At 36.5% G+C, this 26,377-nt stretch overlaps 1 protein-coding gene across 2 annotated transcripts in view; it reads left to right on the forward strand.

Annotated features, from left to right (window-relative positions):
* CSTPP1 (centriolar satellite-associated tubulin polyglutamylase complex regulator 1) overlaps positions 1–26,377 on the forward strand; it is a 152,450-nt gene that overhangs the window by 89,905 nt on the left and 36,168 nt on the right. The gene's annotated exons all lie outside the window — the stretch shown is intronic.

Genomic DNA, 26,377 nt, shown 5'->3' on the forward strand with positions numbered 1-26,377 from the left:
AAATTATAGCTCTGTAGCAGAATTATATTCTGCATTTAGAATACAGTATCGGTTCCTCTGACTGAGACTTGGAGAGTTGTCACCAGTCATATTCGACTTTACTGAGTTGTATATATTGATCTATGACATAAAACTAAAGCTGTGTCTTCCTTGGATTGGATTCTATCATTGTGTTTTAACAGTAGAGAAATCTTAAGATGATAACACAGGTTTTTTTTTTAGATATGATGCCACAGCAGTATTGCACAATGCTTTTTTTAAAATGACACAAACCTTCTTGAAACTGCCCAGGAAAAGCCCTTGAAGATAAGTAGACATCTTATGGTAAATGAATAGTTCATAATATTGACTATAACCATATATAAAATACTACTGTTGTGCCAAACTCTTTGAACTCTATAGTTCTGCTGAGCCCTAGCTATGAATTTAAATTTATGGTGTGTAATAAGGAATATTTTGTAGCTTAAGGGCCATGCTCACTTCAAAATATTTTCTTTGAAGTATTGCAATGTCATGTAAACATGCTTTTATCATAGTTCTTTCACTGCAGCTTTTATTGATTGTCTTGAGAAATGTATTAATTACATAACTGAACAATCCAAATACAAATGAAAGCAAAGTCCCATTTGAAGACTTGTCTTTGGTACTGTTAAGAACTACTACAGTAAGAATGTCATGGAAAAATCTGGCTAAAGATGTTTCTTTGTGCAATTGTATTATAATCACAGCCATGGCAAATTAAAATAAGGAATTCCTCTTTTGTAATAAATTAAACCAAGTTTCATATTCACTTCTATTCAGGAATATAAGGTAAAGGTAAAGGTTCCCCTCGCACATATGTGCTACTCGTTTCCAGCTCTAGGGGGTGGTGCTCATCTCCATTATAAAGCCAAACAGCCAGTGTTGTCCAAAGACGTCTCTGTGGTCATGTGGCCAGCATGACTAATCTGCGAAGGTGCACAGAACACTATTACCTTCCCACCAAAGTGATCCCTATTTTTCTACTTGCATATTTTTTACATGCTTTCAAACTGCTAGGTTGGCAGAAGCCAGGACAAGTAATGGGAACTCCCTCCGTTATGGGGATTTGAACCACTAAACTGCCGACCTTTCTGATCGGCAAGCTCAGTGTCTTAGCCACTGAGCTATCTCATCCCTTCTATTCAGGCATAAAAGACTTAAATCCCACGGATTTAAGCAGGTTTGGGATTGTATCCTTACTTACTGCAGTGTAAAGTTTTGTAGGCAACAAACATCTACTTTTTCAGTTGTGTGAAACTGATTGAGAAATTAACAGGTAGTTTCAGAGCAGAAAAGTATACCATCCATCCATCCATCATCACTGGCAGACCAAAAATTAAAAAGAAAAACAAAACATCTCAGCTATCAGTAAATAACCCAACACCATAAAATATTTTTCAGGCTAAAATTAATTAAAAGTATAAGATCTCTACAGGGGAGTTTGGAGAGTACCTCAGCTTGAATACCACAATGTGGTTTTTCTTCCATCCACCTTTTCATTGCATGCAATGCAATATTTTTCCTCTTATTCAACATAAAATAAAAGTTCCTTTGTGTATAAAACAGGATGGCTGTACATTGCATTAAAGCCGTAGCAGCATGCTTCCCCAACCTCATTAACAAGATTTAAAATGGAAATATGGCATGCAGTAGAAAATCACCTCTTTTTAATGTTCTGCAAAAATGTATCTATAACAACATTTAGTGTAGTTAAAAGTCAAATATTTCTGTGTGTGATGTGTAACTCTTTTCTTACTAACATATACAGTACTTCTGCTCAATTAGGCAGGGCATGTACTATTAGTTAACCTTTTATTGATTGATTGATTGATTGATTTTTAATTGACAAACTTTGCACTAAGAGCTAATAGTACTGGCTACCTAGTAAATGCAACTTCTTTTCACAGAGACAACTACAAGATATTAGAGGTTTCCTTTTGCTTAATTGAGGAGGTAATGGAGTCAACAATGTCTACACACACACATGCATGCACAACCATTTTATAAAAATGGGCACCCCACCCTTGTTACTATTTTGTGTCCATTCTCATGGAATATTCTTACAATTTGGGATGTATCTGTTGTCCCACAAAGGTTGCATGCTATACAAAAAAAAATTGCATGCAATCTATACAATTTATATGAATAGCACAATAAAGAAAACAATGATCTCTTTTTGTTAGATAAAATATAGCGATTATACTTTAAGAATTAAAGTAAAAAAAATACATGTGTGAGAAAAGCATACTGTGACTGAAGCAAAATTCAGGATGAAGTTGAGATTGATAATTTTGTGACAATTATTTTTTATCTAATGCAACATATACCAGGATACAATAACTATATATGTGCCTAGCTTAACACATTTGTGTGAACCAACAGCTGGGTCCCTTAACCCATAAAATTGCAGACATTCTTTTCACATCATTCACTCTTCTAAATTTGCAGTCCTTGGCTGCAGTCCCTTTCTGAAAATTTCTGTTGCAGAGACAGAGAGTGCCAAGACAGAGACTGGCAAAAAAAAAGCGGGTTTTCTCCCTTTTCTTTGAAGAGCCAATGTGCCTCATTAGCATTTGAGAAGAATAGTTGTAAATAGACATGAAATGATGTGGAGAACTGCATAGTTTTAATATTAATAGTCTACTCTAGGGACTCTGACTGAGTAAGTGTTACACAATTGTACTAGTGTTACCCGACATCTTGCTGCTGAGTAAAAAACATTTGTTCATTTCTCTCTGGAGAATGTTTATAACTTTATTTCAATAACTGCATAGTAACTGAGATAACTTGATGCCAAACCAGTTTCCTCTGTATTTGCTGTTGTATTCTTCCACGTGGTTTAGGCATTAATGTACCATGTTAAAACAGTACAAAGTACATTCCTAAATTCACATTAAGACACTTGATTAAAATCAAGTAAATTTATATCTGGTTTACAGCTTTGCAATAGATCCCACATAACACTAAACCAGATAAAAGAGTTCAGTCTATACAGTATAGTACTTAGAAATGAAGGGTAACTCTAAAGTGAGAGGTAGCTCTATAAGTCCAGCTCTATTTTGATGACACAATATCCTTTTATTTGGAGGTTATGCTTATTTATTTTAGATATTCAAAAATTTGTAGGGCATAAATATTAAACAGAACTCTAGGCAGTTCACAACATGTTTTTCAGTAAGAGTATGTGAGGTAGATAGGCAGAGTACTGAAAGCTTCAGAATGCACCTGCAGAAATTGTGTAACGTGGCAAGAGACAAAACAGCTTGGAAAGTTTTTATTTATAGTTACTAGGAGTCGGCTACTGGTTGCTGGTACATAACAAACAACACAGCGGTGGTCAGGGAGGGAACCTCTATTTCCCCCCCATTGAATAAATTATGTAAATGATTCTTTCAAAGAAGAAAATTATGAATCAACGCTGGTAGGTACAGTATAGTATTCTAAATATTCTTCTTGCCAGCTATTTCAACCTTCCCTGCCTTTCCCACTTAAGTTAAATCTCAAGGGAAAACCTGTTGGACTCTTTCAAATGAGTGCTTTTTTAAAAGAAGATGTTGAAGATTGCTACTTCCTCTGCAGAAATTAAGAAAAATTATGCACTTTTTCTCTCATATTTGATTAATTTTAACAGCCATTTGTGTCTAGCTCTGGTCTCAAGCCTTTGAATATATATCCACAGAATGTCCTTACAATGCATCTTATAACAATATCTAAAGCTAATAGATGCTTTTGTATTTGCCTTTGGAAAAAATAAAGTCCCCGAGTTTTTGAAAGTAATTTCATTTATCTTCAAATTATCTTGGTTTTCACAAAGAATATAATCTGTTTTTACTGCTCTGAGGAACTCAGTCATATTTATACCAAATGGTTAAGTGATGAGATTTCATCAATGGAATTATAAGCTCAGTCTTCACAGTGTCTGTTACAGTATTCATAATGGAAGCATCACTGAACAAATGTACATTTCCCAAAATTTTACATTCAGGTTGAGTGGTCATGTGATCATTCAGTAGAGAGTTTTCTTTCTTTGATTTTAGAGATATTTTTAAACTACCAAAATTAATAATAACTGACACCCTTCCATCAATGAATCTGTCTATTCCTGTTTAAAATGTGACTTTTGCCTCATCTGATAGTAGTGAGTTTCATAGTTAATTGTGTATTTATTATGTAAAAAAAAGTTATGATTCCTGAACTCCCCACAGTTCTAATATTGTGTGTATGTGTGTGAGAGAGAAAAGGTAATATTTTCTATGCTATTTATGGTTTTGTATACTTCTCTCATGTTGTCTTTATCATCAACAACAACAAAACGACAGGAATTGTAGTCTTTTCGTAGGAAAGGTGTTCCATCACCCTCATAATTTTAGTTGCCATTTTCTAATTATGCAATATCTTTTTGTAAGGCTTATGGCCCAAAATCCACTCAGTATGCCAGATGAAACATATTTATTTTCAAAGCAAATGTAAATGCATTAATTCTATTTATACTTGCATTTTCCAAAGATTCAAAACTTAGCATTCGTCCCCTCTCTCTTTTTTGTTCTTGATGTTCAACACCTGTTTCATAAAAGCAAAAAATCTGGTTCATAGATATTTATTGACAGTTCAAGCTTTATTAGTGTGGAAGTCAAATTTGAATTATCTTTTTTTATTTATACCTTTCATTAAAAAGATTGTGCCTCTACTCATATTCCCTACTTCCTGTTTTTAACTAACTTGTAATCCAGAAAAGATCTTATTCCATGTCTGTTTGCTTAGAAACATTCATTTATAGATTTTGTCAAAAACTCAGTTAAATTTTGCAACTGCTGAAGTTTGTTAATATCTTTAAAGTCATATCAACTAAATCACTTTTTAATAAATAATTTCAAAAGATCTAGTTAGTCAGTTAGTGAGATAAGTCTTATCTTTACAAAAGCCATGTTTATTTACTCTTATTCTATATTTTGATTATTTTCTGTTTAATAATACTTTCCAAATAAATTGTAAAATACTTAGTGATTAATTTCATATGTCCTCCCCTTATTTAAAATTTAAAACAATAATTTTATCCTTGGGAATCAGTGCAAATATAAAGAGGAAGTTACATTTTTATTAGACAAATAATTTTATATTTTAATTTATTAAGAATTTTAGATAAGTACCAATTATTTATTGGTATTTTGTTAATTTGTTTCAGTTCTTCATATTTCCCCCCTAAACCGTATTTACTCTCTCTGTATTCTGAGAAATATAGAACATTCTCAACAAATAATCCATTGATCTACAAATTTCTTTATTGTCCTTTAACATTATCATATCCAAAGTCTTACCATTTCTTTTGCTAATGTCCTTCTTTTAATATATTGCAAAAATATTTTGTCAATGTTCTTTGTAATCCTCACAATTTTTTTGTTTGTATCCCTTTTTGTTTGTTTCATTTTTATATAGTTGTCCTAGAATTTTTATTCCTTTTTGTTTTCATTATTTGGAAAGAGGGCCCATTTTTGAATAAAATGTTTTTGCCTCAAATACAGGACTGCTGAGAGCTCTGCTCACATTCAACCCTGAGAATCTCTTGGAGTGCAGAAGTACCCCTACTTATGACTCATAAAAATAGGATTAAATATATAATTTTATATACAATATAAGTAATATAATAAACAAATACAAAATAAATCAAATTTATGTCCAATGTAAAATAATAAAAAAATAAAGTCAGAGTTGAGAAGACAAGAGTTGAGAAGACAGCAACAGGCAGCAAGTGCTATCTTTGCAAAGAAACTGAAGAAATAGTGGACTATCTGGTTAGCTGCTACAAGATCATCACCCAGACTGGCTACAAACATGGCATGATAAAGTAGCAACAATGGTGCACTGGAAGATCTGCAAGAAATACCATTTGCCTATAATCAAGAACCATAAAATAGAGAAAGTAATAGAAAATAAAGAACCTAAATTGCTCTGAGACTTTAGAATTTAAGTAGACAAGCACCTTCTGCATAACACTCCAGACTTAATAATTGTTGATAAGAAAGGGAAAAGAGTCTGGATAGTGGATATGGTAGTACATGGAGACAGCAGAACAGAAGAGAAGGAACTAGAAGTAGAACAATTGTGGCAATAGAAAGCAAAGGTAGTACCAGTCATAATAGGTTCCTTGGGTACAGTTCCAAAACGACCGGAGTACAATTTGAACACCATCAGCATTGACAAATTCACCATCACTCAAAAGGTAGAAAAATACATTAAGCACTCTTATGAGATTTTCTGCATCAAAGGTATTATATGAAATCTCATGCAGATTAATAGTTGAATGTGAAATTGTTAAGGAGTCCCATGGAAGCTGTTCTAAGCTTCGTGAAGATAGAATAAAACATGTGCAACCTTAAAGTATGAATATTTGTTTAAAAGAGAGCTCAGTACATTTAGCAAGACGCTTTCACACAGACAAGTTTTTGTTAAGAACAGATTTTGGAATAGTTGGTTCATTGCCCTTGCTGGAATTCTGTCTAGTTGTCTGACTAGTGTTCCCTTCAGGGGAGCACAAAAATTGGATTCAGCCAGTGTACTATTCTTCTTTCGCATTGTATTTTTTTTCTATTACATTTACTCAGAGGGTGAACGAAACCACCCCTCTCTTCAATATTAAAAGAATCACCATGATGTCCTGGCAATTTACCAGGCACAAGGAGAGGGAGAGCCAAGGAAATGGGAGGCAGGACAAAGTGGGAATATCTACCAGTGAATAACCACTGATTCCAAAGCTCCATTGTGTGATCCCATCTGTGGTGCATCAGAAATCAGAAGTTAATTGGTTCTGCTCCCAGTGGGAATCTGGGCATGCAGATGCAGAGCTGAATGGAGAGCAGCACAAATGCCATGTGTGGAAGCCCTTATTGTCAACATAGGGTGCATAAGAATGCATCCTACTGCTCTGTCCCTCATAATCTTCTATGATATCTTGTTTTCAATTAAGTTGAAACTGATTTGGGCATATGGAATTGTTTGTATTCTTTTCAAGTGCGCTTACTTACTAAATCACCAATGGAAACAAGAGATGGTATGCTGTTGTACCCAAGGACAACAAACTTTGGATATTCCACACCAATAAACAGCACATGTGTTCACCACAAGCATATTTGAGTAGAGTTTAGTAGTTACCAACCTTCAGCTGGCTTTGCTTTTAGGGGCACAACAGTGAGCAAAACACTTATTCTCGTATTAACAGAATACCAACTGTACCAACTCATTTGCAGGCCATCTCAAAGTCATCCAAGTTAAATAAAACCTTAAGAATGTGAAACACATAAAACTATAGCTGCTTCCCTCAGTAGCTGGTGACACTGTAATGAGAACTGGCTAAGTTGATGATTCTCACTCCTTGGGTTGGATAGCACTGCACCTTTCATAATTGGCTTGAGTGTATCCGGTTATATCAAAGTGCTTTCATGTGAAAACACAAAAAAAGCTCTGTTCAGGCTACTTTGCACCCTCTGTTGTAACTGAGCAGCCATCATGAAAGCCATTTCTGTTTTATTTTCCTGTGAGTAATTCTGCAAAAAAGGTGGGGGGTGGGGAGACAAGCGACTTTGTATTTCAGTACATTTGGTTTAGCCAAGAGGGTTATTCACTGCTGCTTTGTTCTTTGAAGCAAACTAGAAAACTCAGATTAATAGGATGTTTATTCTTCACCATGTTCCTGGAATCAAAGGAACTGGGTTGTATTATTAAGGAAGTTGTGTGTGGCAGGCCTGGAACTTTCCTCACTGAACTCCAGAGAAAGAAAAAATATTGCTTTTCATCCTTTCCTCATTACAGAGACTGAAACAGGAGCACTCTTAGATGCAGTATCATGTAGTGTTGCATTAAGCTTCTCTCTAGTGCAGCTTTAACAGATGCTAATGAGAACACTAGTTGAGGTCAGGAAATTTTTGGAAGAGAGACTACAGCCAATGGAAAGCATGATAGGATGTCTCAATCGGTTTCTGAATGCTCACGGCTGAATTTGCCTTATTTACCTATGTTCTGCACATAGAAGCAATCATTTTTCTCTCCAGTTATTTTATGTTTCTTTAGTAGATTATATTTCCAGATATAAAATTTATGCCACCAGATAAAAACTGAATGCACCAATTATCACATTAAACAAGAAGAAAACCTTCTACGCACCAATTCCACCCACGCTTTCTACAATTTTGTAAACAACAAACTAAAAGACTCAAGGTCCATCCCACCCCTGAAAGGACCTAATGGTAAAGACTGCAACGATGACACTATTAAAGCCAACCTCTTTAATACATTCTTTGGCTCAGTATTTGTAAACAGCAATGGATCATGCCCAGTATTTCCAAGTCGAACCAAAGACAACTACAATGATCTAATACATATCGATTTTACAGAAGACAATGTTGAAAAAGCATTACGCAATCTAAAACCAACTCTATCTATTGGACCAGATGGAATATGTGCCTACTTCTTAAAAAAGCTATTCACTGCCATAGCCGAACCTCTAAGCATAATCTTTGAAAAATCTTTCAGGACCAGCTCCTTGCCAAAACTATGGTCACAAGCCACGGTCATCCCCATCTTCAAAAAGGGAGACCCCAGCCTAGTTGAAAATTACAGACCAATCTCTTTATGCTGCGTCATCTGTAAAGTCATGGAATCCATTATTAACCAATCCATCATCCTCCACTTACAAACAAACAACCTACTCTCTAATAAACAATTTGGTTTCAGGAAAAAACTATCATGTAATCTGCAACTCTTACACTGCAAAAACATATGGACTACACAACTCGATCAGGGCAAAGCAATAGATGCAATCTACATAGACTTCTGTAAAGCTTTTGATTCAGTGGTACATGACAAACTACTCCTAAAACTAAAATCTTACGGTACCTGTGGACAGCTGCATAACTGGATAGAAGCATTCCTGGCAAACAGACAACAAATGGTCAAAATTGGGAGCGTCCTATCAAATTCTGTACCTGTCAACAGTGGTGTCCCCCAAGGCAGTGTTCTAGGACCAACTCTTTTCATACTCTACATAAATGACCTCTGTGATCATATCAAGAGCAACTGCGTTCTCTTAGCTGATGATGTAAAGCTATTCAACACCACAGACAATATTGCTACCCTTCAAAAAGACCTTGACTATACATCAGAATGGTCAAACAAATGGCAACTTCAAATCTCAACAAATAAATGCTCTATCCTACATATTGGCAAAAAAAAATCAGAAAATAAAATACAAGCTGAATAGTCCAAACTCTGTCAAGAATCTTGGAGTAGTAATCTCTAATGACCTAAGTGCTAGAGCCCACTGTAACTACATAGCCAAAAAGGCGTTAAGAGTTGTTAACCTAATCTTACATAGCTTTTTCTCTGGTAATATCACACTACTAACTAGAGCATACAAAACATTTGCTAGACCAATACTCGAATACAGCTCATCAGTCTGGAACCCACATTATGTATCTGATATTAACACAGTTGAGAAAGTGCAGAAATATTTCACAAGAAGAGTTCTCCACTCCTCTACTCATTGCAGAATACCACCAGACTTGAAATTCTAGACCTAGAAAACCTAGAACTACGCTGCCTTCAGTCCGATCTAAGTATATTACATAAAATTATATATTGCAATGTCCTGTCAATGAATACTTCAGCTTCAACCATAACAACACAAGAGCAAACAATAGATACAAACTCAAGGTTAATTGCACCAAACTTGATTGCAGGAAATATGACTTCAGCAACAGAGTGGTCAATGTCTGGAATACTCTACCTGACTCTGGTTTCTTCCCCAAACCCCAAAAACTTTAACCTTAGACTGTCTACTATTGACCTCACCCCTTTCCTGAGAGGTCTGTAGGGGGCGTGCATAAGCGCACCAACGTGCCTACCGTTCCTGTCCTATTGTTTTTTTTGTTTTTTTTTGTTTTTTTTAAGCAAATTGTATTAATTTCAAAGACAAACAAATCATCATCAACCATTACATATTTGAACCTTTTTCCATTATAAATTTTACAAGTCAGATAAAACCTTATTTTATACACTACAATTCTATTTTAAGCCATTTCCATATGAGCATAAGAATACCTCTTATCCAATTTCTCTTTACTTCTCTTTACTCTTATTCAATTTCACTATTATTATTTCATCTATTTCTTTCTGACTTGATTACCATTATTCTCATTCTGTATTTCTACAAGGTTTTTTTAATACTCTCAAAAACATAAACACACAACAAACAAACATATAAAAAATCTTTTAGGAAAGTAACTTGGCCCCAGGTACCTCTCTTTATATGGGCTTCAATTATATTCATGCTCATCTTACATATCATTACCTATTTTGTTTACCATTCTATATCTTCTATATAAACTTCTCCACACATTTCACTCTTCATAATTCTATCTTATTTAATCCATCTTAATTTAAATCATTATATTTGTATCTTTTGCCCATTCTTTATTATCCCTCTATCTCATTCCTTATATATAAAAAAAGAATTTCTCCTGAAATCACTAATCAGAGTATGATGCCTTTCTATCCTCCCCCTAAATTAATTAGATTAACATTTAAAATAACACCTAATACCCAATCTGATTCTGCTTGGTACATTCTATCTACTAATTTTTTTCTTTTAATAACAATAAAAACAGAGTGATAAATCCAAAATGATTAAATACATAGTTAAATAATAAATCTAAATATTAAATCTTATAACATTCCCATTGCCTTTCCCTTTAATATTTTATTACATTTTAAAATCAATCAGTGTTAAACATTTCAACATTTTAATTTCTTATTAACTCTTAAGCCATTCTAATTTTCTATTTCTAATACAGATGTTACAATACCATCTTATGTACCTTGCAAAATCTTTTTTAAGGAAATTGTACTTTACCCTTTGTCCCTAAAAAAAATTCCTCTTTTCCCATCTAATTTCAAAACTTTGTGGCTTTTCTCCGCCTTTCCCTTTTCTTTCTTCCCCCACCAAATCTTCCTACCCCCACTTCTTCTAGCCTCTGCCTTGCTGGCATCCCTTCTCTGTTGTGTTCCCTTTTTCTTTTGTTTACTATCATTATATTTATTTTGCATCTTATTTTTCTCTTTCTTAAATGTTTTTTTAGATCTTAAGTCCTTCATTTTCCTCGCTTTCTTCCTTCCTTCTTTCTTAGTTAAATTTTGGAATTCATTAAAGATGGCGTCTTCATCTTCTTCTTCTTGTTGTTCTTCTGCCTCCATCTGTTGTATTGTTTGTTGATAGTTAACCAGCGCCATTTCTAAAAATAGGAAGGCTTTTTCCATACCATCTTTACCGGCTGCTTTTGTTTGCTCATATTCTTCCCTCAGTTCCTCAAAAGAAAAAGCCATTATAGATCTTTTCTTTTCTTTTCTTTTTTCCCTCTTTCTTCTTACACCAACCAAGATATTTCAAAAAAAAAAGTAAAACAATCCCAAAATCCACAATCCTCAATCAATCCAAGCCAAGACAAAATTCTCCCTTTCTCTTCCAGGGGTAGTATCAGACAAAAGAAAAAAAGAAAGTCCAAATCTGTATTTTGAAGCCTTATTGGAGTTCTATTTCTGTCTTCAAATCCTTAAGGCATCTCCTCCAACAAAATCAAACCAGATGAATATATTTTTTGTCCTCTCCTTCCGACTTATCCCATAAAGCTAGTTTTACCTGAAAAAAACAGGTTTCTCAATGTCCACTTATTAATTCCGTCGGGAAGGAGAGTAAACTTTCCTTTCAGCACCACCAAACTGCCGCTTTTTTCCTCTTCTAGAAGGTATCATTCAGAAAGTCATAATTTTCAGGAGTTTTGTTAAATATGTCTTAGAGTCCTGGGAACCAAGAAAAACTTTCTCTTTTCAAAAACTTTCTCCACTTCCTCCTGCGCATTCTTACTCGGCTGCCAGCTTCTTTGTGGCGGCCATTGCGGACCGCCGCTGCACCGTCTTGGGAAAAAGGGTTCTGCCGGCCGGGGGGGTCTGCAACACCCCCAAACCCCTCTCCGGATCCCCCCTATCTTCAGCTGCCCCTGCAGGGCAGCCTAGCTCCGGACCCATCCGGATCGGAGCACCAAAAGTGGCTAGCGCAGCAGGGATCGCGCAGCTTCGTGAATCCCTGCCGCTCGCGAAGCCGACAAACCGGAAGTCCTATTTTATTTTTCTTATATGTATCCATGTATTCATAACTATGTTTTTACTTATACCCATTATCTTGTAAGCAATTGACATACATAAATAAATAAATAAAATAAAAAAATAAAATAAAATAAAATAAAATAAAATAAAATAAAATAAAATAAAATAATAAAATAAAATAAAATAAAATAAAATAAAATAAAATAAAATAAAATAAAATAATAAAATAAAATAAAATAAAATAAAATAAAATAAAATAATAAAATAAAATAAAATAAAATAAAATAAAATAAAATAAAATAATAAAATAAAATATCCTGGCATTGTGATTCAAATATTAAATGACAGATTGGAGTTGAGAATCACAATACTGCATATTGTATGCAGCACTGTAAAGGAAATGATGCTTTAGTAATGTTTTTTTTTTTTTTTTGTTAATTTCATCCTTACTACAAAATATTTAAACGGAAGCACTACTTACAAATGTACAGTAGCTTCAAAAATTATGCTAAATACTCAGAAGTAATTCCTTATATGCTTAAGGACTATAATATTCCCATGCCAGTTGTGTATTCATATGCAAGCATCTGAATCAGATTATTGTCCTTCCATTTATTTTGGCTGACAATGGATTTCCAATATTTTATTCATAGATGCTAACATTTTTAAAATAATTTTTTTTTATTTTGTCTCCTGAGAATCTGTGCACGTCTATTATGAAATTTCTCTATGTTGCACATACTCATGAATGTCTAATCAGCCAGAATATTAACCTAAGTATATTGAAACTTATTATTAAGTCACTGTACTTCATACATTGCAAAAAAAGATTATTAGTTGTGGTCATATTATTTTTGCAGTTTGGTTGTTTGCTACTTCTGATCTTTTAGATAAAGAATCATTTTTCCCCAAGGAATGATACCATTTCTTCGAAACTATGACATGATGACCATACTGAAAAATAAGTGTCATATAGCATTTTACATAGTAGACAGTTTCCATTCCTTGACTTTAAAGAAGTGAATAAACTATGAAATATTAGTAAATGCATCATCACAAATTTACAATTTCAGTTAGTTCACGGTGATATTTTTCAAGTACTTGTATTTGGGACTAGGATTCATGAGACCAAAGTTCAAATGTAGTCTCATCCATGGATAGTATTGTTGGGCCAATTATTCTCTTTCAGCTGAACTTTGTCTTCATAAAGATATGGGGAAAAATTGGGAAAATGAACTACTGTATATGCTACCTTGAGCTTCTGGAAAAATAATGGGTTGGAAATATAATAAATAAGTGAGTGGAACTTGTTTTTTTATTTATTCAGTAGAAAAAAGACTGCATTAATAGCATCAGTAGCATATGTGTCTAACATTATTGCACAGTTTTAGAAAAAAAGATTACAGAAGAATTTTTTAAAAGGATACCTATTAAAATAATTGGATTTCTCAGTTTATATCTGTATGAACTACAGTAGATGTAGTTGTATATCTATGTATAGATAGATATAAACAAACAGGATTCATGCGGATTTTTTTTCTCCTATAGGAAACATATCCATTCAGCTCATGAGCCACATGGTACTAGCTTCTGATGAAGTTGTGATATTTTTTTCTGTACCCACCTTTCCCTTATCCCATTCTTCAGTTGAACTCTCTGCCTTCTTTTTCCCTTTATTGTTAGTTGGGCTGGTGAAACATCTGTTTGCGCTTTTAAAATCTATTGTATTTTTTTTTAAAAAAATCTTGAAAAATTGCTGTAGCTGAAATCAAGGCATAACAAGAGCCCTGGTGATGCAGTGGTTAAGTGCAGTATTGCAAACAAACTCTGCCCACAGCATGCAGTTTGATCCTGATGAGGCTCAAGGTTGACTCAGCTTTCCATCCTTCTGAGGTCGGTAAAATGAGGATCCAAATTATTGGGGGCAATATTTATTTATTTAATTTATTTATTTATTTGATTTGCCAATTGTTTACAAGATAATAAGTATAAATGTATACATAGTTGTGAATACATGAAATGGTTACATATAAGAAAAATAAAAGAATAAGAGAAACAATAGGACAGGGACGGTAGGCACGTTGGTGCGCTTATGCACGCCCCTACAGACCTCTTAGGAAAGGGTGAGGTCAATAGTAGACAGTCTAAGGTTAAAGTTTTTGGGGTTTGGGGAAGAAACTACAGAGTCGGGTAGAGTATTCCAGACATTGACCACTCTATTGCTGAAGTCGTATTTCCTGCAATCAAGTTTGGTGCGGTTTACTTTGAGTTTGTATCTATTGTGTGCTCTTGTGTTGTTATGGTTGAAGCTGAAGTATTCATTGACAGGTAGGACATTGCAATGTATGATTTTGTATATCATGCTTAAGTCAGACCGAAGACGGCGTAATTCAAGGTTTTCTAGTTCTAGAATTTCAAGTCTGGTGGCATAAGGTATTCTACAGCGAGTAGAGGAGTGGAGAACTCTTCTTGTGAAATATTTCTGGACTTTCTCAATTGTGCTAATATCAGATACGTAGTGTGGGTTCCAGACTGATGAACTGTATTCGAGTATTGGTCTAGCAAATGTTTTGTATGCTCTGGTTAGTAGTGTGATATTACCAGAGAAAAGCTACGTAGGATTAGGTTAACAACTCTTAACGCCTTTTTGGCTATGTAGTTACAGTGGGCTCTAGCACTTAGGTCATTAGAGGTGAGTATTCCCAGGTCCTTTACAGAGCTTGGGTCGTCAACAAGATCTTGACTATTCAGTTTGTATTTTATTTTCTGATTTTTTTACCAATATGTAAGACAGAGAATTTATTTGTTGAGATTTGAAGTTGCCATATGTTAGACCATTCAGATACATAGTCTAGGTCTTTTTGAAGGGTAGTAGTATTGTCTGTGGTATTGAACAGCTTTACATCATCAGCGAAGAGAACGCAATTGCTCTTGATATGATCACAAAGGTCGTTTATGTAGATTATGAAGAGAGTTGGTCCTAGAACACTGCCTTGGGGAACACCACTATTGACAGGTACTGGATTTGATAGGGCGTTCCCGATTTTGACCATTTGTTGTCTGTTTGACAGGAATGCTTCTATCCAGTTATTTAGTTGTCCAGAGATACCATAAGATTTTATTTTTAGGAGTAGTTTGTCGTGTACCACTGAATCGAAGGCTTTACAGAAGTCTATGTAGATTGCGTCTATTGTTTTGCCCTGGTCGAGTTGTGTCGTCCATATGTTTTTTGCAGTGTAAGAGTTGCAGATTACAGGATAGTTTTTTCCTGAAACCAAATTGTTTATTAGAGAGTAGGTTATTTGTCTCTAAGTGAAGGATGATGGATTGATTAATAATTGATTCCATGACTTTACAGGTGACGCAGCATAAGGAGATTGGCCTGTAGTTTTCAACTAGGCTTGGGTCTCCCTTTTTGAAGATGGGGATGACTGTGGCTTGTGACCATAGGTTAGGCAAGGAGCTGGTTCTGAAAGATTTTTCAAAGATTATGCTTAGAGGTTTGGCCATGGCAGTGGATAGCTTTCTTAAGAAGTAGGCACATATTCCATCCGGTCCAATAGATAGAGATGGTTTTAGGTTGCGTATTGCTTTTTCAACATTGTCTTCTGTGAAATCGATATGTATTAGATCATTGTTGTTATCTGTGGTACGGCTAGAAATATTGGGCATGATCCATTGCTGTTTACAAATACTGAGCCGAAGAATGTGTTAAAGATTTTGGCTTTAATGGTGTCGTCGTTGCAGTCTTTACCATCAGGTCCTATCAAGGAGGGATGGACCTTGAGTCTTTTAATTTGTTGTTTACAAAATTGTAAAAAGCGCGGTGGAATTGGTGCTTAGAAGGTTTTCCTCTTGTTTAATGTGATAATTGGTGCATTCGGTCTTTATCTGGTGGCATAGATTTTTGTATCGGTTTTTGAAATTGGCAACGTGACCAGATTTGTTTTTCCGCCAGAGTGATCTCTTTTTGGATTGAAGTTTCCTTATTGATATGGGTAATCTGCTTTTTGTTTTGTTTTGGGAGTTGTTATTGGTACATATAGTTTGATGACTCTTTTGACTTCAAGTAAAAATATGTTATAATGGTCTTCAACGGTATTGCATCCAGTGAATAGAGATTGCCAATCAAGGGATGAGAGATCGTTGTCTATAAGATCATAGTTGCCTTTTTGAAGTTACAATAGGGGATTACATCATTGTGGTGATTTTTGTGTGGATGTATGTTGAGACAAAAGTCGATCATATTGTGGTCACTACTGGAAAAGGGTTCTTTAGATTGTATTCCGTAGATTAGGTTCAAACTGTTGCAGAAGATGAGATCGAGGCAGTTGTTTAGTCTAGTGTTGTTGGTTACTAGTTGTTCCAGTCCCAGATTTATAATATCATTGTAGAAGGTTGTGTGTATGATTTCCGTTGTACAATCATTTAGGGTCCAGTTAATATGAGGTAGATTGAAATCACCAAGAAGGATAAAAGGGTATGGGCAGGATGCAGCCCATGTTAGTAATGTATTTAGCTTGTTTACATGTTCGATGTCATAATCAGGTGCTCTGTAACATAGTAAGAATCGAATTGTGATATTTGAGGATAGTTCACAGATGATGGTTTCAGGAAGGGCAAACTCCTGGGTAACTTGGATATAAATATGCAAATAGTGCTTACATTGTAAACCAATCAGATAGTACTCTAAAGTGCTGTGGGACAGCATATAACCTAAATGCTATTTCTATTTCTATGACATTATGGAAACATAAGAGCCAGTTAGGCATTGATGTTTAGAACCAGCTAGTAGATCCAATTTCTCTTCAGTCAACCCCACACAGTTTCCATTTTCCAAACCATTTCAGTTTACATTGAAAAGGTTTCAGAATATTTCTAAGCAGATCTTATCCTTTTCATATTTGTGTTAAATTTCATGATGCAAAAATAATGAATATTGTTGATATTTGTACAAATCTGAAGTTTCCTGAGAAAGTCAACCAATCACTATTCATCATTCTGTATCCAAGTTGTACAATAGTCTAACATTTTTGTACCCACCTAATGGTTGTTTCCCCAGTAATATTACACTGTGAATATATAGGCATCCCTTCATCCATCCTTCTCCCCAATTCTTCTGTTTGTGTACATTTGGCAGTTTGCAGAAGCAAACACCTTAATGAGAGGTGGTGCTGAGGAAAATTCTGTTGAAAATATGTAAGCCTATAACTTTCATTGTTCCATGATGATTTTACAGTTAATTTTTAATGAACATTATAACATTGTGTTTGAACCTCTTTTGGGGAACCTTTCTGGTGAGTAGGCAAGTAAAGGAATAGTAGTCTGATAAAATGTATTTATAAACCCCAGAACATGGTAGTTCCATTATCAAAAGCTTAAATCATACTTGGGGAAGAGAAAGAAAGAAAATGGATGGCAAATAATACCCTAGTTTCAGATGAAATAAAATGCTGAAGCTGTGGTTAAACATGGGAAGCAAAGTGTGTGGTCAGAAAGCCTTCCAATGGAAACAGAAATTCTTGGTAGCAGAAAAATGTCAATAACTGTTCCACCATCAGGGATTTTAGAAGGAATTTTGCAGACTAGCTATGGGTTCTTTTGTAATTTTATTTGCTTGTTTTTGGTATGGGATATAAGGAAAGAGTGAAGGAACAAATAGGACAGCTTTGGTGTCATCAACGTGACCAGTAGATGGAGCATTCTGCTGTCAGATTTATAAAGGTGTTTGAAAGGATTGTAAAACAGACTGGGAAGGAATGAGTATAGTTGCATATTAAACAAATTTATTGTGCTTTTAAGTCATCCCAAGTAAGAAATTGTTTTACCCTGGGGTGGGATTCTACCAGTTCAGACCGGTTCTATAGAACCGGTTGTTATGATTCTGCGCAGTTCGGAGAACTGGCAAATCGTTCCCCTGGCTGGCCCCCACCCACCCCTCCCCGCCCAGTCAGTCCTTACTATGCATGTACAACATTGCGCGCATGCCCAACATCGCTGACTGGGTTCTTCCCTACCCAGTCACTCTTTAAGGTATTTCTTTTTTTTTCCCCCTCCTGACCATCAGCTGTTCCTATGATTAGCTGTGCTGGGATTCCCCTCATCGTCTTACTTCTTCACCCAGAAGGCTTCCCTGAGGTCCAGGAAGGCAAAGAATAGAGTGGGGTGAAGCACACACACCCCCGCTCCATTTTTTTGCCTTCCTAGGCCCCAGGGAAACTTCCTGGGAGCAAAAGCGCCCCCCGCAGGAGGCTTCCCTGAGGCCCAGAAGGCCACAAAAACCGGGATGGGTGGGTGCTGTTGAAAAAAAAACCCAAGCCACACCCACCCAGTTACATGACCACGCCCACCTAGCCACGCCCACATAATTGTTGTTAAAAATTTTGAATCCCACCCCTGCCTACACCTTCTAAAAATAATCTGTTGAATTTCTATTTCCCCTTATCTGTTCCCTTAAATCTATAAATTGCGGGTGGGTGGGCCACAACAGCAGCAGACATAGAACCAGTTCTATGTCTGCTGCTCTTTGGAGCAACCGGTTCTACAGAGGTGGACAGAACTGGTAGAAACCCACCCCTGATAATAACCTGTTGTTTAATGGAAAAAGTTTACACTGGGCACATAAAGCCTTCCAGCATGTTTAAATAGCTCTGTGGATCCTACTTCCCTGTAAAAAGTCATACTTCCGCTCCACAGAAAGTGGGTGACTGAGTTTGTGATGAAGTCTAGGGGAAGGGAAAGAGGCAAAGGAACAGGCTTCTTCCCTCAATCTTCATTGGCTGCTACAACATCTTTTGCTTATGTTCAGTTTGTACTCCAGGAGGACTCATATTGTAGATGCTTGTCATATACTCTGAGTCAGTTCTTCTATTTGTTACTGTTGAACATTATGAGGGTGTATCCGTTTTCTGGAAATTTTTCTGGAATTTTTCAGGAGTATGAATGGATTTCCAGAAAAATTGCAGACTATAGGAATCATTTGTGCTTCAGTTTGAAATGCAGACAACACAGACTCATCCACAACAGCCTGCGCCTGTGTTCAACAGTGAAGGGACATAGGGCAGAAAACATCCTGCAGAAAGTACAGCTCCACGACACAGCTCTTTCAACAGTTCCAAGAAGCCTCTAAACCCATTTGCACTACTCAGATGACCCTGACAACACTGGCAAACCTCCAAGTGGCCTCAGTTACTATCTAAAAGAATGCAAATGACCACCTATCTGCAAGGAGTATAAATCGTTCCATTCTCCACCATCCAGTCAGAGATGAAGAAGCTTCTTGGATGAGAAACAAAATGTCTTCAAAGAAAAAAAACATCCAGTTGCCTCTTGAAAAAGCACCTTTGGGACTACCATGACCTGGATGACTGAGAATCTCCATAGACATATGGCTGAGAATCCCACTCAGTGCTTTCCTCCAGGTTCCAGCAGAATAATCTGTGAACAGTTTTTCTGTGCGATGATTCAATTAATTGAAACTGATTACTGGGCTGAAGTACATCCTAACCCATTTGTTAACCAATTGTTCTATAGGCAGTCCTTGCTTTATGATGGCAATTGGCAATTGCTGTTGCTAAGCAACATGAATGTAAAACACAACATCACCTGAACATGCTACTTAGTGATAGCAATTCCAACAGTCCTAGTTGCCATTGTTAAACAAATCACCACGGGTCATTAAGTGAGGACATCCTATGGTCGCCATTTGCAATTTATCGCTGACTTTCCCATTAACTTTGCTGCTGGAAGCCAACAAAGAAGGTTGCAAATAGTGACCACATGACTGCGGGATGCTGCGATATTGGAATTGCAAGCTGGGGGCCAAGTTCCCAGATCTCAATCAGATGACTGGAGGCATTCTGAGATTGCCAGAATTCTGAGGAAGGGTCATAAATACTCATTCAGCGCCATCAGAAGTTTGAACTGTCGCCAAACAAATGGGAGTAAATAGAAGACTTCCTGTACATGGTTAGAGGACCCTTGTTTCTTCTGCCTCATGAAAACTGAAATTTGTGTACCATCTTCAAAAAAATTTCCCCTGGATGATTAGAAATATCTGTCTGAATAATGTTTACACTAAACTTCCTGAAAAAAAGAAGAGGGAAACCTTTTTGAAAACAGTCAAAGAGAGAAATTCATAAGTGCAGGCCCACTAAGAATACCATTCAGACTTCCTCTTCTCTCTGAGTTAAGAGAAGACCAAAAAAAAAAAAAAAATATCATTTAATTTCCTTCTCTTTTACCAAAACTATCAGTTCAAAATGTATTCATAGAGCAAGGACAACTTGTCGAAAAAGAGTGTTGTTTAGTCCTGCAGTCATCCATTTCCAAATTAGTATATCAGGAAAATAAAATATGCAATTATACATGTATCTATTTATAAAACTTATATAACTGCTCATATTATGCACCATCACCTTGGCTTACAAATAGCAATAACAGACAAACAAATTATAAATAACCATTACAAAACATCAACCCAATCAATATTCAACTTTACTAAGCTTACTCTACTCCATTGCTTGTGGGAAGAGGCAGCTCTTCAAGGCTGAGCAAAACATTACTGAGGGAGACTACACAAGTGCATATTAATTTCTACCACAGACTGAGGAAGCAGTCTATTTCAATATTTCTCCTCAAGAGTAGTATCTTTGCAGATAATCTATGTGATAACAAATAATGTTCTCAGTTTATGTAGAAATGAGGGTTTTATGACAGTGCTTTCGGTGTTCGTAATGCTTTGATGTTTTCAGTAAAGACGGATGTATCATTGATTAATAAGGAAAATGGGGAATGGCATAAAGATACTGAAGAATCCAGACACTAAAGCTCACTCATTTTTTTATATTAAAAAGGTGGACTACTTGTACTTTTTTTTTTTTTAAGAAAGACTGATCATAGGACAGAAGTCAGGAACTTTTCCACAAAAAAGTTATTTTCCTTGTATATTTGCGATTTCCTGTTCCGGAGCATGCAGTATTAATGCTGCTGGGCATACCAATTAATTTTGCAGTTTATAGCCCTTTTAATTGTTGTCTGACCTGCTGGCCTTTCATAATTTAAAAAAAAAACTGCTTTTCCTTCAGGCATTGGGGCCAGGTGGTTAAGCGAAGCTATGTTTTGGCTGTCTTCTTATAAGAGGGAAGGGATTTATTTGGACCTCTGATGCTTTATACATTGATTGTAATTTCATTTTAAGTGTTTGGGTTTTTTGTTTAATTGTTTTGGATCACATTTTGTTTTATTAACTAGCTGCCCAGAGTGCCTGCAACTAAATGAGCAACGGTATAAATCATACATAAATAAATAGATAGTTATAACATTTGGCTACAATATTTTTTTGGTAGACTTTATTTCTCTGTTACAGGACTGGGGAACAACGACTCTTTTAAGACTTGGCCCTTTTCTGGCTTCTGGAGCCCAGGGGAGGCCAGTTTTTGCCTTCCCAGAAGCCTGAGAGAAGCCTCCGGACTCTGGGGAAGGCAAAAAAACAGCCCTCCCGGGAGTTCCAGTAAGCCACACCTTCCATGGCCTCGGTCACCCAGCAACCGGGCAGTGAACCGGTTGCTGGGATTTTTGAATCCCACCCCTGGTTATAAGTCACTTTTTTCAGTGCCGATGTAACTTTGAACGGTCACTAAATGAACTGTTGTAAGCTGAAGTCTACCTGTATTGCAGAGAGGCAAGGTCAGACTCTTGCCAACTCCTTGAAGGAGTCTCTTGGTTATTCTGTTTTTCAAACTACTTTCTTATCCATCTTTTGAATTTTTCCAACAGCATAGAGATGAAGGATGAAGTAAAGAGATACATAAATATATAATGAAGAAAGTTCTTATTCCTATGCATTTCTTCTAGTCTTACAAAGCACAAAGAAGACATAAAGAAGACAATTTCTTCATTATGATTTTTCTATCTGTAACCAGATAGAAAAAGGCTTGACAAGGGAACAAAAGGAGCTATGTGAACAGCTCATTTCATCTCTTGCTTATTTGTTTCTTTCTTTTCTCTTCAGTTATTATATACGATGCAGAATTAAAAGGAAAGAGAGAGTGGACTGACTTGCTAAGAAACCTTTTAGATGGAGAGATTGACTGACAGCAATCTCATCCAGAATGGTGGACCATTAATAGTAATTGCCATGCTCAGACACCAAAATGATGGATGAAAATCCCACTGTCGTCAGGACATCTTACAGAATGACAGATACTACATTTCCTTTCTCAGAAATCTTGTCATATCGATAATGATTGCTATTCTGTTAAGTGCAAGAGATGATGCATGATTGGACAGTTTGGATTGCCATGTCAAAATATAAAGAGAAACCTCAGATGCCTTAAAATTAGCCTTTCTCTCAATCGTAGCAATTTTCCAAAGCCTAAAATCAATGTTCTTTGAATATGTTCTATTACAACATGTTGCTGTTTGTGATTCTTTCTGTCATTTGTAGGCTTAGACAGGTTTTAATTTTTTTAGTGTAATTTCTGTAAATTCTACAAACCAAAGACATAAAATTGCAAAGTTTTCTGGTATGTGGTTTTTTAAGGGATAGTTGGTTGCATTCATTCACTTTCTGTTGTTTAATCTTTAACAGGAATAACGGGAATAATTGAGATAATTAAATTGTGTTTTCTTTCATTTTAGTTTAAGCATAAATAGTAGGAAAGTTACATCAATTACCTATTTTTAGTTATCAAAGTAAAATGTAGTTCTTCTAGATTCAGAAAGATAGGAGAGAATGAAAGCAGGTAAATAGAGGAACATACTAGTCTCTCTCTCTCTCTCTCTCTCTCTCTCTCTCACACACACACACACACACACACACACACACACACACAGAATTATACTATCAAATCTCAATTGTCTTATATTTATATTCTTTCTTTTAAAAAAGGCACATGTTTACTTTCATAATTAAAGTTTCTAAACAATCCAGAATTTCAATATTTGAGAGGCAGGGAACAAAAATAAGAAAGAAAAGGTTTTATTAGCTAGCTATGTTTGAGTTAGTTTGTACCTTGAAGTCAGTGATGACTCCTGTCAATTGTCTAAACTAGACCCTATTAGTCTTTTGGGCAAGATTTAAATGCATTTACAGTAGGTATTTAAAGTTCTTAATGCAGAATAACTCTGAAAAAATATTTTTCTTTTCTTTTAAAAATGTATTTTATAAATTGAGCTATTCACAAACCTGAGAACACTTCTAACTGAACGCCCAGATTGAGTTTGAAAGGGATAGGGTCTGAAAGATGTGGTTGTAAGCAGGGTAGCAACAGCTGCAAGTTTACAGTGTCAGGGCAGCCCAGATGCTGGACTGTCAAGTGCTGTTGCAGCCCCAAATGACGTCAGCCGATCTGACTACAGAGGATTTAAGGCGGTGTGTATACGTGTGTATGAGAGAAGATGTGTGTATAAGTTTCTAGTTAGCTTTGCAAAATATATGCCTTCATTAGTTTATACTTCATTTCCCCCCCAGATTTAAGGCACTGATTTTAAAAATTCAACAAAAGCAAGACTTTATTAGAGCTTTTTTATTGAAAAAGTACAGGTCAGTACAATCAAGCAGAGGGTTATTTTCATCACTAATTTTAGGGCTAGCAAAGATTCGGCAATATGATAAATCTGGTAAAAAGTTCATGACATAGGCATCTTTTCATGATGGGATTAGGTAACATGTCATATTTGGCAGGGTCACGATCTGATGATAGCTGCATCATGTGGATTTTAAATATTTACTTTTCTGATATTACTGATTAAAACTACGGATGAGCTCCCATTACCAGTTCATATATAGTAGATTTATTAAGTTGGCCATGATAACTTCTGTGCAAAGGCAGACATGAAATGAAATCGCACCTTATTGTTTTTCTGCTTCATTTTAAAATTAAGAAATACCACTTTGTTAATTGCATTTATTTTTATGGTGTAGTTTCTTCTTAGAAGAAAGCATGTATCTTAGAGACACTGGGGCTGTGGTAGATCTTCCAAAGTCCAGAGACCAGTATGAAAAAAAAAGAATCATAATTTAGGGGTCTGCACAGAAGACTGCAATTTAAATGTGTTTTCTTCTGACCTTTTGTTCAAACAGCCACTTCTGTGCTTGATTTGAACAATCTGTGCTTCATGATGGGAAAATGAATACTGTTTTTAAATACTGTAAGGAAATCTCTGTTCTCCACTTCACTCTTCCAGTTTGACTTTAAGACTCTTGGAGTTCATTGGTGGTACTGAAGGCTTGAATGGTATGCAGTCATTATGGCTGCCTCTTACATGGATCACAGTATGGCCTTTTAAAGATAAAGCATTTAAAATGGTAATTTGTGGTACAGATGGATTACAAGAAAGTTCTATTTATTATGATAGTATCTTTCTGTGTCCTGCCATTGCCTTCCTGAGGACTGTTGACTTGATTGTGGCCTGGCCTGTGGCCTGAGTATCCTAGAGACAGGAAGAATCTATGTGGTCACGTACCCAAGAACTCTTGTTTATTCTGAGCAGCTCTTGGCAATTTCAATAGATTGGGGGTTGTTGTTTTTTTGAACTGGGCCTTCAGTGATGTCATTGTAGTTAACTGGAAAGCAATAATCATAGCAAATGGTAGACATTGCTCAGAGACAGTAATAATCGTATTTTGGGTGATGTAGCACTGAAAATGATAGCAGTAGCACTTATATCCTGCTTCATAGCGCTTACAGCATTCTCTGAGTAGTTTACAATGTCAGCATATTGTCCCCAACAATATAGATCCTCATTTTACTGACCTTGGAAGAAAGAAAGGCTGAGTCAACCTTGGGCTGGTCAGGATCGAACTTCTGGCTGTGGCCAGATTTAGTCTGCAAATACAGCATTCTAACCACCACACCACAAAGTGATATTTCTTGATACCTTCTGGGCATGACTGAATTTTGATTGAGTTCTCCAGGAATTGTAGTGGGGGCATGGGAATAAAAAGGTTCTGGGGGTTGATATCTGCAGCTATCAATAGACAAACTAGGAAGCAATATAAGATACTGTCACAGCATTGGGCTGATTGAATGTACACTGCTCAAAAAAATAAAGGGAACACAAAAATAAGACATCCTAGATCTGAATGAATGAAATATTCTTATTAAACACTTTGTTCATTACATAGTTGAATGTGCTGACAACAAACTCACACAAAAATTATCAATGGAAATCAAATTGAGCAACCCATGGAGGTCTGGATTTGGAGTTACACTCAAAATTAAAGTGGAAAACTACAGGCTGATCCAACTTTGATGTAATGTCCTTCAAACAAGTCAAAATGAGTCTCAGTAGTGTGTGTGGCCTCCACGTGCCTGTATGACCTCCCTACAATGCTTGGGCATGTTCCTGTTGAGGTGGCGGATGGTCTCCTGAGGGATCTCCTCCCACACCTGGACTAAAGCATCCCCCAACTCCTGGACAGTCTGTGGTACAACATGGCATTGGTGGATGGAGCGAGACATGATTCCCAGATGTGCTCAATTGGATTCAGGTCTGGGGAACGGGCAGGCCAGTCCATAGTATCAATGCCTTTGTCTTGCAGGAACTGCTGACACACTCCAGCCACATGAGGTCTAGCATTGTCTTGCATTAGGAGGAACCCAGGGCCAACCGCACTAACATATGGTCTCACAAGGGGTCTGAGGATCGCATCTTGGTACCTAATGGCAATCAGGCTACCTCTGGCGAGCACATGGAGGGCGGTACAGCCCCTAAAGAAATGCCACCCCACACCATTACTGACCCACTGCCAAACTGGTCATGCTGGAGATGTTGCAGGCAGCAGAACGTTCTCCACAGTGTCTCCAGACCCTGTCACATCTGTCACATGAGCTCAGTGTGAACCTGCTTTCATCTGTGAAGAGCACAGGGTGCCAGTGACAAATTTGGTGTTCTCTGGCAAATGCCAAACATCCTACACGGTGTTGGGCTGTAAGCACAACCCCAACCTGTGGACGTCGGGCCCTCATACCACCCTCATGGAGTCTGTTTCTGACCATTTGAGCAGCCACATGCACATTTGTGGCCCACTGGAGGTCATTTTGCAGGGCTCTGGCAGTGCTCCTCCTGTCCCTCCTTGCACAAAGGTGGATGTAGCGGTCCTGATGCTGGGTTGTTGCCCTCCTACGGCCTCCTCCACATCTCCTGATGTACTGGCCTATCTCCTGGGAGCGCCTCCATGCTCTGGACACTACGCTGACAGACA

Source organism: Notechis scutatus, chromosome 1 (assembly GCF_049901735.1).
Source record: "Notechis scutatus isolate UNSWTSFEM ecotype Mainland chromosome 1, rNotScu1.2, whole genome shotgun sequence".
Taxonomy (NCBI): Eukaryota; Metazoa; Chordata; class Lepidosauria; order Squamata; family Elapidae; genus Notechis; species Notechis scutatus.